Genomic DNA, 15,509 nt, shown 5'->3' on the forward strand with positions numbered 1-15,509 from the left:
AGGCATGAAGGGAGCGAGGCAAACCTGAACGCAGGCCCCGCAGGTGTTGGGGCAGCAGTCAGCATGGTAGAGCAGGCTGGAGGCGGCCACTGAGGCCTCCACCAACTGGTGGTGGTGGTTTCAGGAGGAAGGTTTCTTTCAAAAGAGTCTTGTGGCTTCCTCCGGAGCAGCCAGGGCTGGCAGAAAGCTGGAGTAGATGTAGAACAAACCAGCCTGACAATGCCATTTGTGATTCTCAGACATCACTGAACGCAGCACTGTTACTTCGATTATTTGCGCCTAAGCTTCATTTTGCTTTTCCCCTGCTGCAACTACCGCACATGGATCTATGAAAAGGAAGCAGGAAGCTTGGAATAACAATGTTTGAGGCTGCAGCTTGGCTTCCTGCTGCTCTGCTGCCTGTTACCCCCCTCCCCAAGCAGGGGAACATGCAGGGGCTCTGAACGCAGTCTCCTGCCATTTCCTATCTTTCAGGATGCTTTGTAGCTCAGCTCTAGCTCCTCCTCTCCTGCAATGGTATTGTGAAAGGTTAATATGAGCAGTTAAAACACAGCTAAAGCAGGAAGAAGTCTTGGAGGAATAAACCAGTTTCTGAATTAATTCCTGCTACAGGCAGAAAGCTTTGCAGTATCTTCAGAGACTGATTGCTTGAGTCCAAAGGAAAGGGACCATAAAAAGATTTTGTTTCAGTGCAGAAGCTCTCAGAGCGCTTAGAGGCTTTATAAAACATCTCACCTTAAATGCTGGCATGGGTACATTTGCTGGAACTTGTCCATGGGAGATGGGGAACCTGTAGGCACGAAGCAGGCCCCTTTGTCCTCCTAGAGGAGCACTGAAACAGCAGTCAGAAGAGCAGCAAGATCCTGCTTCTGCAGAAGCCATCAAATAGTACTAAAAATCTGAGCACCTAAATGCACCTCACCAGCTACTTCAGAGTGGGAAGATGTACCAGGGCAAGTCTCCCAGCTGTGGTGATGGAAGCACCAGGCCACGGGGGGCTTCTGGCAGTTCAGGAGCTGTCCTTACCAGATGGAAAAGCGAGTAGGGCAGCCTGACCTAGGCAGCAAGGCACATGGCACCAGGATCAAATCCCCAGTGTAACAAGACGTGAATCTAGGAATTTTGCTGCATTCTTTCAGAGGCACAGAGTGGAATAAAAGTGGATCCATCTTTTTGTTCCCTCAAACATTGTGTGAGGCAAAGCAATTACTGGTATAAGGTAACTTTCACATGAGCAGAGCCCTGAAATTTGGCTTTTTTTCTCAGTCAGATACAGTTAGGTATCTTTTCCTTTCTGTTGACAGGTACTTAGGAGAGGAAAATAGTGAAGGTCATTGCTCCTTCAGAAACATGTAGGACCTGAGGGTAGCATAGAAGGAGCTAGGAAGGAGGGTGCAGACAGAGCCTCCACTCAGCTGGGGTGGAGCAAACGAACCCCCTCAGTTGCTACCCATTTGCAGTAATAAGATCTACAGCCAGTTTGTTACTTGAGGGGGAGTTACAGCACAGCAGGTGGGGCTGGTTTTGTATAATGCATTGGTTTTTCTTTTCCATTTCCCACCTGCTTCTATGTTTCTTCCTGCAGCAGGGGCTCTAGCAAAATTCTGTAATGTGCAAAGATATGGAATAGAAATTTTGTCCCAGGTTGCAAACACAAAATGTTTCTGCTCCCTCTGAAGCAGAGGGGAAGAAAGAACAGCAGGACTTGCCTGTGAGCATTGCAGCAGGAACTTCAATGGCCTGTGAGAGGCTAAGGTTAGTATTTTCACTGTACTGTGTTTTGCTGGAATTGTTGACCTTAAGAACGTATATTCAGTAGGTAGCAGAGAAGTGCCGGGGATCAAACAAACTCAAAACCTGTATCCTTAGGCTTCTGGTCTTCTTACATGGGAATTTGCCAAATCTTTTTCTTAGCTAAAATAAATGTAACCATGTCCTCAGTGGGCAGAATACTAACACCTTCCATTTTCCAAGTGATGGGTCAGAGCTTTTCAATGGGGTATGGAACAGCTAATAAATCATTTTGTGATATGAGGTTTCGAGCAGTTAGGCCTAAAGCAGAGCTCTTTGCTTGGACTTGTCTTCTGCATAAACTTTTCAGATGATCATGCATACATACTACTAAATTAAACATATACAAACTCCCAACTTACAGAAACAACAACAAAGAAGTACTTTGTTTCTATCGGTTTTATTTTGTTTTGTTTTTTCTTCCTTGCTCTCTGTTCCTGGCCACAGGGGCTTGTTGAAGTCAGGTATGTTGTTGCATGCATTTTTGTTAAGAAATCCTAATTCAGAAAGTGGCATTGTGCTTAGGAAACCATGTTAAAACTAAAGCCAAGGACAAATCTGCTCTTTGGCGTTTTGTTACCTGCAGAGTACTATGTTCAGGCACTCTTTGTCTTGTGCTCATTCCTCCTAGTATTTAGAGAAGTTCCTGACTGACCTGTTGCCTCAGAATAATGATAAAAAGTCTCAGTGATTCACAGCTAAGACCTGCAGAGTGCTCAGTTCTTTGCTCGTACTGTGAGGCAATTAATGCAATTTGTGCTGTTTGGCTGAGTGAACTGTTTGAAATGAACCATTGAGCCATCTGTTCCTCCAGCTGACATCAGGCATGTCAAGAGTAGCAGTCGGCTTTTGCTGGGAAAGAAACATCTCACTGTCATTAAGGAAAGTTCAGGAAAGGTTTGTTCCCCCCCAGTCTATAAAACTAACTTTCTTTCAGATTTTCTTGTGGCTCTGATTACGTGCTCTGGAGAATTTTCTGGCCTCTAGTCAGGGTATTGGGAGAAGAGAAATGGAAACTCTGGCTACGTTGAGCACCTTCTTTTCTCATTTCTTGCACGACTTTGGTGGGAGAGAGAGGTACCCATCACAGTCTGAGTTTTACACAATTGTTTTGCTCTTCCCTTGCTTCATTCACCTCTGAATGCTTCTTTCTTGAGCTGAAGGATTTAAGAAATAATCTCCCTTGAAACCAGCTCTCAGATTTCCAGAAGGCCCTTTGGATGTCATATTTCAGCCGCAGTAATTATTAAGAGATACCTGCTACAACAAAAACCCATTATCTCATTAGTAACAGGAAGACCAGTAAAAGGTCTGGCCTGCTCTTCAGTGGAGAGGAAGAGCTGTCTACAGATAATACTGAGGAATTGGATGTTTTATTGCTCTGCATTTGTGCTCACTGAGAAAGTTAAAGGGAAGAGATGGTTCATGCAACTAACGTGAGTGGTGAAAGGATAAGGTGAGCCTAAGACAAGGAAAGCATAACTTAGAGAAGATTGAAGCAGGCTGTTTTAAGGTTAACTAGGCCTGGTGAACTGCATCCCTGGGGGAGCAGGGAATTGTCAAAAGCAATCTCGGGAGCTGTGGTCAAAATTTCTGAGCGCTGGTTTTGGGCAGGCAAGATACTGGCAGACTGTGAAAAGGCTGAGGTGGTGCCTGTCTTTAACAAGTGTGTATTGTGGGGTAGAGCAAAGTTAGGGATTTATAAAGCAGTTTACATCAGCTCAGAACTTCTAAGACACGTTCCCCAAACAATTTGAAAGTACCTACAGGAGAAGTGATTGATTTTAAAGCAAACAAAAGACAACCTATATCAAACCAAGCTATGTTTTTCCTAGGGAAGAGGGGCCAGAGAAGAAGCTGTAGATGTTCTATATCTTGATTTGTATGTCTGTGACATGCAAAGCTAAGAAAAGCCTTAAGGTCACTGAGATGCCAGACTGGGTGGGTGGTGTACCTGGAGGGCAGTTCTCACAGTGGACAGCATTGCAAGCTTTCCATTAGTATTTGTTCTGGAGCAAGTCTTTTAATGAGTTCATTAATAGCTGGTGTTGGACAAAGGAGTATACTTATTTACATTTTGCAAATGATAAGAAGGGCAGAATCTGGATTCAAGATGTTTTCAACAAATAGGAAGAATGGCCTGAAAAAAAAAAAAAAAAAAGAACCTTGGACTAAGTAAAGATAATACTCTCAGGCTGGAATAATCAAATGCACAGTGAAAAATGACAAAATACACAGTTTAGCAAGAAAGATCTACAAAAATGCAGTGAGATGGTGTTGTGGACCATGGAGTAAACAGGAATTGACTGTATGATGATAATGAGAAAAAGACAAATATCACTCAGAGTTGTTTAGTTGTATAACCACTAGGACTTTTAAAGCAGTCCACTCCTTCTGTTAAAAAATTGCTTTAGAAGGTGGTGAGGCAGTGGAACAGGTTGCCCAGAGAGGCTGTGGATGCCCCATCCCTGGAGGTGCTCAAGGCCAGGCTGGATGGGGCTTTGGGCAGCCTGGTCTGGTGGGAGGTGTCCCTGCCCATAACAGGGGGTTGGAACTGGGTGGGCTTTAAGGTCCCTTCCAACCCAAACCATTTTGTGATTCTATGAAAAATGTCAGGCCTTGTTTGGCCTGGAGTATCCTCTAACTTGGGACACTGCACTCAGAGAAGATGTGGGCCAGGGAAGAAATCTGGAACGAGAAAGCAAATGAAGAAATGCCTAGGTCCACAAATGCAGAAAATCCTACCATGGAGAGCAGAAATGTCTGCTCTTTGTGTTATATAGGGTAATGGTGAGAAAAATTAAGGTTCAAAATTAGAAGAAGCTTTTTAAGGGAGATGGTGTGAAGACATGGGAGCCAGCTGCTTGAGGAAGGCTTCTGGTGGAGAGAAGTGGCTATGTGTGAGCATTGCTGCCTTCTTCATGTAAATGGAGACAAAAATGCCGTTGCGTGCATATCCACAGGAAGAAAGACCCCACGTCTTTCTTTTTTTTCTGGTCCTTCCCTTAGTCTGTGCCTGCGATACGTTGTAGACATTCTTGTGTGTGGCTGTGGATTTTGTTGGCCCCTTGGCCAGCCCTGGCTGCCACTCCTGGATGTGCTCTTCTTGCCTTGATGAGGCCTGTGCTGGGTTGGCACATCCTTTACTATAGAAAGCATTCATGATAAATGGATGATAAGTTAACACATTTTATAGTCCAGTAGTCCATATAGCAGAAGAAAGAACTATTACTTAAGCACATAGACACTATATAATGAAATATTTTTAATGCAGAATTTATGTTCATCAAGGCCTGTGGTTATTCTTGTACTGCTTTTTCCATCTACCAAGAACTGCAGCCAAACCAAGTTATGTGGCTCATCTCTGTTTTGTGATCATTTCATTTGTTCATAATTAATATGTCCTACATCCTGTGAACCCAAGCAGTAGCATCTGAGAGAGTTTTTTTCTTTCTCAGTAGTCAGTAAACAAGCATCTGTCTGAGACACGCTTGGCGCTGTTTAACCAATAGACAGTTGTGTTTTATGGGATTGTGGCACACTGGGCCCAGTTCCAGTCCCACTGGAAATCCCTGGTCCTGCTCCAAGGAATTCAGTATGAGGATGGCTGAGCTGTCAGGGCCCAGTGATTTTATTTTGGTAGGTGGATCCGTCCATGCCTTGCTGACAGCTCTTTGCTGGTATATGTGATGCTGGTCTGGAGCTGTTGGCTGTCCTGCCCACGTAGGCCTGGGTTTACATGCTCCGCGCCAGGCCGTCAGACTGACAGGCAGCAGGCTCTAGTAGCTGATCTATCAACTAGGGATGTTTTTTGCAAAAGTTGTTTCTAAACAGCGCCCAAAGACATTTTGGCTCCCTCTGTGCTTGTTTTTTCTTGTAGCGTGTGCGATGTTTGTACCTATTTATGTGGAGAGCTGGCCAGGATTCCTTAACAGGCAGTGTCTGGTTGGAAACTGATGAGGAGGCCAACTGTGCTGAGTGCCTAACAATTTGGAACAAAGTTTCACTATTGTCTATTTTAGTAGTTTAAAAATGAAAGAAGTAATATTATCCCCCCTTTGGCATGGGTTCTGTGTTATTCGTTGCTCTCAGCAAGGCTATATATTTCATTTTATCTACTCAAGGTAAAATCTCCTTATCACCTACACTTACTAAATAACCTTTCCCAAATCCTTTCTCTACAGTATTTTACCAGGCTATCATTCACAAAGACAGCTCTCCTGTTTGACGTGGGGAGTTATCTCTTGACCTTACAAAATGCATCTCAGGCCAGGGCTCTCTGACCAGAGAGAGTGGGGAGTGCCAGGGGAGGCTGGTGGGGAGGAACAGCTCGGCCTGAGCCGCAGCTGCTGCCTCTCTTCTTCCTCCTCCTCTTCCTTGCTGCTGCTGCCACGGCTTCCCACACTCCTCCAAGGGAGCGGGAGTGCCAGCTTCCACAGATATTAATGAAACCACTTGAAATGTCAAAGGAAATTATGTATTTATTCTCTGGAGGAGGCAGGCCAGAGCTGCTTTGAGTGCCCCAGAGCTCCTCAGGTTCTCCAAGGTTCATGACTGTGGTGATAGTTACGTGCCAGCCAAATATTCTGCAGGCTGTAGGAACATTCTTCTGTCAGGGCAGATGGTGCTCGACTGATAGTTAGAATAATACATGAACAGCAGAGAAGATGTGGGTTGATTAAGTAATTAGCATACTGTGACATTCGATTGCTTAGCTGTAACTTAAAGCTAGGTCAAAATGTTCATCTCTGTTGTGCCTCCCTTCCTCCTTTCCTTCTTCTGGTTGCCATTATATTCACTCCAAAGCAAAGTTTTCACAGAAATTAAATCCCTTCTTGGTAGAAAAATGTAAGAATTTGTTACTTGGCCCTGCACGCTATGGAATAAAAATAATATAAAGGAAATTAAATTTTGCTAAATGAATTTAAGTTGCCAGGCAACCTGTCATATGCAGTATGGTATCTATTCGAGCATTATTACAGACAAACAACTTAATATGTGGTGCAGATCAGTGCTTGGACCAAAGTGGATGATTTCAGGAAGCCAGGGCAATGGGGACTGGAGGGAGGACAGGAGGCTAGTCAGGACGTGTGCCTGAATTGCTCTTGCCTTCATGGTTTGTTTGCGTGTCCACCCCAAGCCTAATTAGTTAATCTGATCAACTCTACCCCCTCCCATTCCTCTGCTCTGTAATTGTACAGTAACAATAAGCAATTTTCCATCAACTGAGGAATAAACACAAAGCATGCTTCTCTCAGAAAGGATATCATTCACTAACTAAATACAACCCACTGAATTACTCATCCTCCTCTCCGAACCTTGTCATCTTCTCTTGGTTTTTGAAGGGTTTCTCTGCTTAAAAATGAAAAAAGTTGTCCCACTAATAAATCATTTTCCTTTAAAATGTTAGTGCTGATTGAAAAGAGAGTCATATCTTTGGCTGTTCTATAATCACTGGCCATTGAATATGGGAGAAGTTGCCATATTACCTCGCAGGTCTGGGTGTCTGAACCTTCGCACAGTATTGTACTTCCTCTATGTATAAAAATCAGAGAGTGGCTGAAATTGGAAGGGACCTCTGAAGATCATCTAGCCAAGCCCCCTGCTGAGCAGGATCACCTACAGCACACTGAACAAGTTGGCATCCAGGCGGGTTTGGGATATCTCCAGAGAAGGAGACTCCGCAACCTTTCTGGGCAACCTGCCCCAGTGCTCTGTCACCCTCACAGTAAAGAAGTGCCCCCTCGTATTGAGCTGGCACCTCCTGTGCTTCAGTTTGTGCTCATTGCCTCTCATCCTGTCACTGGGCACAACTGAAAAGAGACCAGCTCCATCCTCTCTATACCCTCCCCTCAGATATTTATACACATTGATGAGGTCTCCCCTCAGTCTTCTCTTTTCCAGGCTAAACAGACCCAGTTCTCTCAGACTGTCCTTGTAAGACAGGTGCTCCTGTCCTCTGATCATCTTTGTAGCCCTCCTCTGGACTTGCTCCAATAGCTCTGTGTCCCTCTTGTACTGGGGAGCCCAGAACTGGACATGATACTTCAGGTGTGGCCTCACCAGGGCTGAGTAGAAGGGGAGGATCATCTCCCTTGACCTGATGGCAACACTCTTCTGAATGCACCCCAGGATCCTGTTGGCCTTCTTGGCCACAAGGGCACATTACTGACTCATGGTCAGCCTCCTGTCCACCAGGATTCCCAGGTCCCTCTCTGCAGAGCTGCTGTCCAGCAGGTCACCCCCAGCCTGTACTGGTGCTTGGGGTTATTTCTCTCTAGCTGCAGGACCCTGCACTTGTCCTTGTTGAACTTCATGAGGTTCCTCTCGGCCCAATCCTCCAGCCCAGCCTGTCCAGGTCCCTCTGAATGGCAACACAGCCCTCTGGGATATCAGCCGCTCCTCCCAGCTTTGTGTCACCAGCAAACTTACTGAGGGTGTGCTCCGTTCCATCATCCAGGTCATTCATGAATAAGTTGAACACCACTGGACCCAGTACTGACCCCTGGGGAACACTGGTAGCTACAGGCCTCCAACTAGATTCTGCACCGTTAAGCACAACCCCCCACCTCACTGCCCACTCATCTAGGCTCACTTCCTGAGCTTGTCTGTGAGGATGTTATGGGAGACAGCGTACAAGGTAGCAGATGAAAATGAAAGACTACTACAGTGTAAAATGTTAGTGCTGTCTCCAAAGGAGGCTTCCAGATGTCACCCAGTACTGCAGCTCTGATATCTAGTAGTGTCCAGGAAGAGTCCCACAAAGCTGACAGATCACGTTGCCTTGTTTCACTATGAAGTTAATATTTTCCTTGCTGATGTCAGTTCTGGAGTTGATGAGTAAAACTTGAGGTTTCAGAAGAGTAGCAATAAACCCGACCAGAGGAGGCAGTTCAGGACCTCTGCTGAGGTGGGTTGACATTGTGAAGGAAGAGAACAGCAGTGCTCCTAGAGAAGACAGAAGTTCTCACTCCATTATCCATCTGAGGAAAAAAAGATTAATATTTCTGTGTCACAGTGGCACAAAACAGCAGTAGCTGACTGCAAAAATATGTAAGAAATGGTTGTCAGTGCATGCCCTCAGAGACTACATTTGGAAATCAAATTTCTTGAAGTGCTTTGGCTACTTCAGAGAACAAACATTCAAAAGTGATGTTAAAACAATCCAGTAAACTTGTGTTAAAACTCTCTGAAATATGTTTTAATACATATTCTATAGTGAAATATTTGTTTCTATGACAAATCACTAAATATTGTGCGAAAGTAAAGTGTCAACCAGAAATAATACAAAAAGAAATCACGTGCTTACAAAGACGTGCTGGGGAGGAGGAAACAGCTGCTTTTAATGCAAAAGGATTGGCAGAGTGCTCCACTGCACAGCTGACAGCTCAACTCAAGGCTGGTTTGCCTCCTCCTAAAACCTGCTGTTTTTTTTTTGCTGCTCAGGTGTGTGGTGTAAAGACCAGATGCTGCTCCTGAAGCCACCTCTGCCTTCTTGAATTCTGGATGAACCTTTGTGTGGAAATTATGTTCTTCATTTCCTGTCCTGAACTCTTCATGTGATAATTGCTTCTTGTGCTAAAAGCTTTCTTTCTTCTTCTAAGCAATTAAATACTGGAAGAAATTATTACAATATACTCCTGCCTACCCCACAAAGTATTACGTAACTTAAATGAACAACTCTAATTTCCTTATACAATTACTGCTATTATGTTTAAGTAGCTTATCAACACAAGCAGGCTCGGAGATAAGAATCATTGCCAATATATGTGCTCCCTGCTCTTGACCTAAAGGAAGGACATGATGCGGAAACTCTTGAGTACTGAGACCCACGCCTGTATTTCAAAATGTAAGATAAACTGACTTAGAGCACACACCTCAGACTCGCTTGTTTAATTTATAAAATGCACCTTGGATAAACAGCTTTGCTTTATGTAAAAGCTCAAAGTCAAATAAAAGAGACTGGACTGGAAGAGAGTAACAGATCCAAAGCTGGCGTTCCTTTAGCTCAGTCACAAGCCACAAATTGACAGCATTCCTGAAGTTTCTATTCATCAGATGAGTTATAGGATTAATTTTCTCCCTAACCTAATGGAAGGAAGAAATCTGATTACATTCAGAATCCTCCACAAGGGCAGGTATAACTTTTAATCTAGTTACTAACGTTTCCAACAGTCATCAGAGAGATTGTCTGGAAATACAGCAAATTCTCCTTCCTTCCTGACCTCTGGAAGGCATGAAAATGCCAAGTATGAAGCATTCTCTATCAATAAAGCATTAACACAATTGGTCAGTTTTTTAGTTTTGATGCAGGTAGTGAAGAGGACAAGCCATGAGTGTAAAGCAGATGACTTTGAGTGAGAATACAGTTGGATAAGCATGCTTATGGCCTTAAGCTGTGATTCTGAATGTCTGAAAGGGCTGTGTATATTCAAATGACTCTGCAGCCTCACGTCCTAATTTTGCATTGTGACTTATAGGAACATGGTTTGAGGGGACACCATATTAGTGGGATGTGAAGGTGATTCAGGACTGAATGCCTTCACTTGTTTTGAGGGATGCTTGAGATATGCAGTAATGCACTCATAGTCCGCATAGGTAAAATGATGGGCAACAGACCTTAAAAAACAAACGTTTGCTATTTGAGTGTTATAAAAGTAAAGGGGCTTGATCATGTACTGTATGAAATTTAGAAAGCTGGGTCAGTTATCCTTCTGGATAACTATCTATCTGGAGGAATTAATCTGAAAAAAAGCTCAAAGGATGAGACTGAATAACTGGCTCACAAGGGTACCAGTCACCTTGTACATCCATTATCAGTCCTGGCCAGCCTCCATTTTCTTCTGGTTGATCTAATGTGTTTTAAGTAAATCTGTTCTGTTGGAGACCTCATCCTGAGATGGATGTTTCCTGGAGGTGGGGAAGAAGGATATGGACAACTGAACAAATAACAATAGCAAAAACAAAAACCACACAATTTCTTGGAACAAAAGCGCAATTTTTGAAGCTCCTGCAGTGCTTTTATACCTCTCTCACACTTCATACGAATTATATTGTAAAGGAATTTATTCTTTGCTGCATCTACATTTATTTGTTTTTCACCATTAGCTTAGAATATTCCTGTCTAGGTACTGCTAGTGCTCATCACTTGATAATCTTTCTTATTTCCAATTAATTTTTTGTCTGAATTATGAATGGATGTCTTGTCATCTCACACTAGTAAATAGGTTTGGCCAGCAGTATCAATAAGATTTGCTAAAAAAAGCCAAGGAATTTTTGAGGTTGTGTTCTGGACTTCAGCATTTATCTTCTGATTTACTGGAAAGATAAATGATGTATATGAAGCAGACGGGTGATGTACTGTTCCGAAAGATGCTGTGACTAGATGTGCTGAAACATGAGATGCTGATTCAAAGGTGAATTTATATCTACAATTATGTTTGTTTGGGTTTGCTCCAAATAATAGTGAAATGAATTTTAAAGAGCTGTTCTTTCTGGGTGGAAGAACAAAAGCATTTAAAAATGTCTTCAACTTGCCTTTCTTTAGCATTGACAAATACCTTTTTCCAGTGAGAAATATAAAATTTCCTGATGCTTTAATCCGTGCAGTACAAAGCTATTTCTGTAGCTGGTTATGTAGGAAGCAAATCCTCTTCCTCAGAACTTGCCATGGACTTGCATAGAAGAAGAGCAGTTGGATGGTCCTGGTGACCCGGTCCTGCTCGAACCGGGGGGGGCCCCCCCCCAGATAGCTATGGAAAACTCACAAAGGTAAACTTAATGATCCCCAGTTGTCTGTCAGCTGTGCACAGGTCTGGTCCCCATGAATAATTTAGAGATGTTTTAAATTACTCTCACTGCAAATGGTCTTGAAAAGCAAAAGAAGCGGGTGGACTGCTGGGACCCAAAAATATCCCTGCTATGTCCCTGAATGTGCCTCCATTCATCGCCTCACTGTTAGCAGGAAGCAGGATAACATGAGATGGTAAATCAGTCCTCCACTTCACAGTTGTGTTTTGTGCCTCTATTGCTCTATATTGCCTATACGTGGCATTCTTTTGTTTTGTGCATTTACTTATTCACGTGGTACTAATCCATTTTTAGACATCCGAGATGAATTAAAAACCTTAAAACCTAGACTTTGAAGTTTTGATGGCAGTGGAAAATTGAGAGGTGTTTCATATTTATAAATAATATCAAAACTGATATTCTGTAGTTATTTTTCCAAGGAGTAATTTTAAGTTCAGTATTAACTTAAATGCAGCCTTAAGTTCAGTGTCTGCAAGTAGGAAACATTTTCTTACAGGAGTTCAGAGGGGTGTGGGTGTTCTCTTTTTTTCTTAAAAAACAAAACAACAAAAAACTGTGTAGATGAAGCTGATACGAACACTGTTCTGGAGCTAAACTGAACTTGTAAAGTATGACTGAAGGAGACAGATCAGAGTTTTAGGGACTGACACTATCTACAATGAAATTTTAATTCAGTCATATTTTGTACTTAAATCATTTCATGTCACAACCCTCAAAATTAAGTACATAGCAACAATGTCTTTCCATTTAATAAATCTCAGTTAATCAAAAAACTTGGCTTCAGGTTATTTCTCATCATGATAATGAATTTCAGAAATTATTAATGACCTAACCTGTTGATTTTCGAAAAGCCAGGACTGCAAACACTGCATTATTGCATGAATAAATTACCTACACAGTACCTGTAGCTTTTTGTGTTTTTCATGTTTAAAAAACAACAGGCTTTCCATGTCAGGGTAAACTGATTTCCAAAACATGGAATTTCCATCATTAGTACCTAAAAATGATTAGAAAAAACCCTCCATGTATGTAGAAATTAATGCAATCCAGGTCTCTGGAAATTGCAGTGTTTTGCAGAATACTTTGAGTTACTGAAAACTGGTACAGACTTCTAGATCAGTCCCCCAAAATCAATACTGAATGACTATTGTATGACTTGTTTATTTCTTGCTCTCTACAAAGCATTTACTAGTGTTCTTTTCAGCCGGAGACAGCTCTATCGTTAGTGTTACCTGTAATTATACCTTGTCATGAGATATTGAAAGTAGTGGAGTGAAAGACAAGGCAGCGAACAGCTCATGGCACGTGCAGGAACACGGCCATCCTTTACAGCATCCACATGCATCAACACCTTCGACAACACTGTGAAATGGAGGTGTGGTTACTGCCAAGCAGAGGGAAGCTTAGGCATAAGTGTGTATGTAACACAGCCGAAGTACAGAGGTAGGAAGCTAGAAAACTGATTTCCTTACAAATTCTTTCAGAAGATAAACCTACAGCGTACTGGAGGCTGCATCTCCTCAATATATCACCTGCACTAATTCTTCAGTGGGTTAGTTGTCTCTGTTTTAAATATGTAACTTAGATTAGAAACCATAGGAGAAGATAAAAAGGGAAAAAGCTACAATTTGCAGAGTGAAAATCCTTATCTTATGCATAAATGATATGTTGTAGCTCAGCAGGAACACATTCTCTATTTTTCTGTTTTGTGTCTTAGACTTCAAGAACTGTATTGTGTTTGGAGACAATACATAATTGATGAGATGTAATACAGACTTGATGTATTTCTGGCACTCTTTGCATGCTGCTGGTAGCTGAGATAAATCGTTTAACCAAGAGCTGGAAGGTGACAAGAGAATAGTGCTTGCCCTGTTCACTCTGAAGCCCCACGAAAGCTGGGAATGATATTTCCAGGTATTATTGCTGCATGTCTGGAGAAGATGGATTCTGAGCAGCACACAGAAGGAAGGGTTTTCAGAAGAGACCTGTGTATGGCTCCATAATACAACACCATCTGGTCAAGTGAAAGATCCATTTGCAATCTAATATGAAGCTTTTATCTTAAATAAATATTTTAATTGGAATCATCCCAGTACCTGGGAATGATAAGTAGCCTCTGGGGATTGCACTGAGCAATATGTTGCCTATATTACAAAATAATATAAATCTAGCACAGTGCTTGCAACAAGTGACATAAAAGAAAGCTTTTTATACTAAAGTAAATGAGAGTAGGGTCAGATTCAGGTATGAATAACTGTATAATCTCAGGGGAACCGTAATGATTCAGTTATTTCGTGTCATTTAATTACAAATAACATTGCAGAGCATCACTTTCTGGCAAAGAAGGTGGACTTGGAAGAGTTTTTCTGGGGGTACCATATAAGCAAGCTCTTTACAGCAGACCTTTGCTTAGGTCAGAAAGGCAATGTGTCTCTTGGAACGGATGATACTTTCTTGGAGATTGTCTTTTTATTTGCAAAACCAGTCATTGTCTTGTGATGACTTAGCTGTGGCATTCCCTATTGTACCCATCCAGTTTGGCTACTGTTTACCAGAGCCCAGCAGCAATTTTGGAGTTACTTGCTGTGCATGATGCTGCACCCCTCTGCTCCTTCTTGCACGTGCCAACTCACAGTCCTCCACCTGCTCTTAGGGTTTCCTGTGCTGAATTGTGAGTGGGGAAATGCAAACATGAAGGACAAATCCCCAGGAAATGGGATTATCGGAAGTCAGAAAGTGACCAGTGATAGGACCCACAGGAATGGTGTCAAGCTGCGGCAGGAGAGGTTCAGGCCAGACATCAGGAAGAGGCTCTTCACTGAGGGGGTTGTCACGCGCTGGAACAGGCTCCCCAGGGAAGTAGTCACTGCACCAAGCCTGTTGGAGTTTAAGAAGTGATTGGACTGTGCCCTTAGTCACATGGTCTGATTTTTTGGGTTGACCTGTGTGGTGCTGGGAGTTGGCTCGATGATCCCTGTGGGTCCCTTCCAACTCGGGATATTCTATGATTCTGTGATTCTATGATTATCGGTGGCAATGTAGTACATGTAGAGATTGAAGGACAAGTAGGCAAGGGGGATTGGTCCTGTCCCCAAAACAGTTTTCACTGGGACAAAGCAGCTCTTCTGTCTGGAAAGTAGAGAAGGAGGTTCTTGAAAAGGCTTTCTGCCATGCCTGGCGAGCTGAAGCTTAAATGCCTTGATTGAAGTATTGCATGGCTGACTTGTTATGTATGGATAAATTTCCAACATCACGTTACAAACACTCTTATCTTGTGCAGCAGTTAGGTATTGCAAATTCATTATGCCAGTCATTTTACAAATGCTATGTATTTTCCTATTGCTGTAGCCTTTGAGCACATTAGTCTTCTCCTGGAAGTTTTCCATTAAGAAAATATTTACAATCTTAATTCTAACATAATTTCTTTCCCTGGGAATTCTCATGGTCGCTAATTAGGTTAACACCAATCATTAGAACACAAACATAATTATTGTCCCATAGTATTAAAATTAGTCACACGTTAAAAGCTAAATTGAATTAGTCAATGGTGAGAATGAACAATGGCTGTGCTTCTGATTATACCATGTCAAGGTTTCCTGAAGAAAACCCTCACTTAAATAATTGAGATGGTTAGTGTGTGTGTTTCAATCACTATCTGTTGGTAATAAGCAAATTAGAGGGTAAGGAAGATCCAGGGTTGACATTATGGAAGATGTTAGGGAATCATTTAATCTCTTCTGGGATGCAAGAGGGAATTTGTTTTTACTTAGAATCACAGAATCATTAAGGTTGGAAAAGACCTCCAAGATCATCTGCTCTTTTTTGGCTGAGCAGAAAGAAGCTACAGAGTCTAAAGAGCAAATCCCCCTTAGTTTTGCTCTGCAAAAGAGCTTCTCTGTGCCTGTTGG

General features: G+C 42.5%; 1 long non-coding RNA gene across 1 annotated transcript; it reads left to right on the forward strand.

Moving 5' to 3' along the window:
- LOC118164989 lies at nt 1-15,211 on the forward strand. The gene is made up of 3 exons (XR_004749796.1): nt 1-1,755; nt 14,157-14,344; nt 14,653-15,211. It is a non-coding gene; the product is annotated as an uncharacterized LOC118164989 (long non-coding RNA).
- The last annotated feature ends 298 nt before the right edge of the window (nt 15,212-15,509 follow it).

This window comes from Oxyura jamaicensis, chromosome 3 (assembly GCF_011077185.1).
Source record: "Oxyura jamaicensis isolate SHBP4307 breed ruddy duck chromosome 3, BPBGC_Ojam_1.0, whole genome shotgun sequence".
Lineage (NCBI taxonomy): Eukaryota > Metazoa > Chordata > Aves > Anseriformes > Anatidae > Oxyura > Oxyura jamaicensis.